This window comes from Arvicola amphibius, chromosome 4, assembly GCF_903992535.2.
Source record: "Arvicola amphibius chromosome 4, mArvAmp1.2, whole genome shotgun sequence".
In the NCBI taxonomy this organism is placed as follows: Eukaryota; Metazoa; Chordata; class Mammalia; order Rodentia; family Cricetidae; genus Arvicola; species Arvicola amphibius.
Window position 1 is genome coordinate 130,408,356 of NC_052050.1, and position 3,115 is coordinate 130,411,470.

The following is a 3,115-nucleotide window of genomic DNA, read 5'->3' on the forward strand; positions in this document are numbered from 1 at the left end:
ATATTGTGGGAATCTTGATTTAATACATACAATGATTTTAGGTCTATTATTGGGTATCTCTTTAATTTTGACTTAAATTAAAATGTCATTAGATTTGCTGTGGCTTCAATAGCAGTTTGCCCTCTTCTATGGCCTGGGTCCTGAGCCACACTAAACACCTTCTCCAGGAATTCTCAGCAGAGGGCTGGCCCATGCTACATTAAAAGTATGTGCAACTGGAAGGCAGTGATCAAAAATGCAGTTAAGTCTAATGAGATTCGAAAGGACTGTGCAGAGGCACACTATTCAGGCACTGGAGTAGTATAACATAGTCAAGGATATTGTGGCCCATATCGAGAAGGAGTTTGACAAGAAGTATTACCCAAACCACCTGGCACTGCATTGTGGTGTGGAACTTTGATAGTTGTATGACACATGAAACCAAACAATTCATTGTATTTGAGCTACATCAGGTGGCCATTTTCTATTCAAATCTGGTTAAAACATGGATTGTGCCAACTACTCTGTAATACATACAAAAATAAGGGCTACATCCTAAAGTTTTGACCTGTCAGACTTGCTAAAGGAACACCTCATTTTGAATCCATTGCATTTGGTACAGGGCATCATCCTCTCTCTGTGAGAGTTTGTGATTATAAAATATTTACTAAAACAACTTATATTTGGTTTATTTTCCAGTATATTCTTCTGTACCCCACATTTTCTACCGCTGCAATTCCTTTAAAAATAAATCTGCTGGAAATGTAGTACATTAAAAGTAAAAATAAGGATTGAAACTGAATGCTCCTTGAAGAATAACTTTTTATTCATAGTTTTCTTTATTTAGAAATAAATACTCTCCTTACCACAGGTTTCCTTTCTTTTCTATCATTTTGTAAATGCTCAAATGTTTTTAAATACTCACTGAAAACAAAGTATTATATAAAGTGTTATGTAACTTTAATAAAAAAAATTAAGATCATATCATACATTGAGCCTATTATCTATACATTTCATTGAGTTTCAAGTAACATAAAATAAATATATTCAACTTAAAGAGTTTCAAAATGCAGGAAATTGTATTGATTTTATTTTTTTCTTTAATTGGCTAAATAAACTTTATAACCAAGAAAATTACATGGTTAGAACCAATCATATAGTATTTGATTGCTATATACTTATAGACATCATATTGGCCCCTAATGACTTTGACAATCTGTCAAAAAGGAAAGAAAACAGTCATTATAACGTTCCATTCCTTTTAAAACTCAGATTAGTATAATTTTGATGCCATAGAAGTAAGTGATTCAGTCCCGGAAGACAGTGTGCATGTGTAATTTCAAATAATAGGCTATACTGCTTGGCTTGGTCTAATTAGTGTGGAAAGTACAACAATTGGGTTTGTGAGAATAATTTTAAGTGACTGTAGAGATTACAAAACATCATAAAATGATAAGATAGGAGACGTTTTAGAATTGGGACAGCTGCTAGAGATGTGAAAGAAAACGGAAAGTGGGTACCACAAGCGTATCAGATTTTACATACTCAATTAGATGCACAAAATGTATTTTTTAAATCACACATCTGTCCATGATTTTTCAAACAAATCCATTTGCCAACACATGGTGTGTTTAGAACACATGATACACTAATCAATTTGTCCTCTAAAACTTCATTGTAGGTTGTATACATATACACAAACATGTGTATGGGTGTGCATATGCATATATGCGTACGTGTGTACTTATGTATGTACATATTTATGTATGCATTATCAAGCATAAGATTTGCAGATCTGAAATAAAAGCCATGAGCCTCTGAATAAAGAAGCCCCACTGTGACTTTGCCCAGAAAATGGCCTATGTTCAAATGCCTTCCTCTGCAAGACGTGGAGGCTACCTTGCTGTTCCCTAGGCCTCTCTCCCACAGTTCCTTCTCAGTTTCCTCAGGTGAGATACTTTTAATTGTTGATATTAATAATTATATATAACAGTGCTAATTAAGGTCCATTGTATTTTATTCACAGCTATGCATCATCTCATATAATCAGTTCTTGTTATCTTCTACATGGAAGAGATTGCAGCTACCTTTATCAGGTCAGTCATAAAGACTTTCATGTTCAGCGGTTTTCATCCATCACTTAATTGTTTTAGTAGACTATTAATGTATTTACTTAGTCACATGTTCTTCAGCAATTCTGTCAGATAATTTGTTCTTTCCTGATATAGTATATGCTGTATGAGCATATATTAAAAACTAAAACTGATATTGGAGGGATTATTAAATTCTTGCAATGTAGTGTTTATTGCAAACAGAAGGAAAAGGCAATGAGAATTGTTATTAAATGCTTTATTAAGGTCAAACTAATGATACATGTTTTAAAATGCATATAGTAGAAATGGTTAGTTTAGGTTTTCAAAACTTAAATGTCATACTTTGGAAATAAATTTCTAAGCTGAAATAATTTCTTTACAGTCATTGATGTGTAAACGCACATTGGTCTGAATAAATATGTGTTATTGCTAACAACCAGAAAGTTGGGGGAAAGCTTTATAAATATTTATAAGGAAAAAAGCAAAAAGTTGACCCATGAACACTCCTGATTGCCACAGTCCAGACTCCTCCCTAGAAAGAATGGCCTGAGTGGCATTTGCAGGTGAATCTTGGGGTTCTGGCATATGTGACATGATCTGGCTTCCTTTTATGCTGAGAGGAATCATTAAAATACAATAAAACTTGCTAAAAGATGAGCATCCTGAGCCTGCTGACACTGACAGTCCCTGCACTCTCTGTCTTTAATCATAATCTGTAGAGTCCTGCTATCCCACTGTGCCTGAACATGTCTTCTGCTCTCAGCAATGCATGAAACTAGGTGGGCAGACTGTCCTGATTGTCACTATAGATCACCTGAGAAAATGAGAGAAAGAATTGTGGAAGAGAGGTATAGGGAACAACCCCTTAGCTGTTCACAGTGGAATGCATCCGAATGGAGGCCATATAGGTAAAGGCACAGTGAAGATTTATTTGCACAGATGGTCTCTAGACCATGGTCTTTATCTAAAATTTGAAAATCTTATCTATGATGCTCCATCTGAAAATAAGATATCAATAGAACCACGGGTGTAACTTCATAATC

At 34.6% G+C, this 3,115-nt stretch overlaps 1 pseudogene; it reads left to right on the forward strand.

The window, feature by feature from the left end:
• The first annotated feature begins 207 nt into the window (after window positions 1–207).
• LOC119811613 lies at window positions 208–509 on the forward strand (annotated as a pseudogene).
• The last annotated feature ends 2,606 nt before the right edge of the window (window positions 510–3,115 follow it).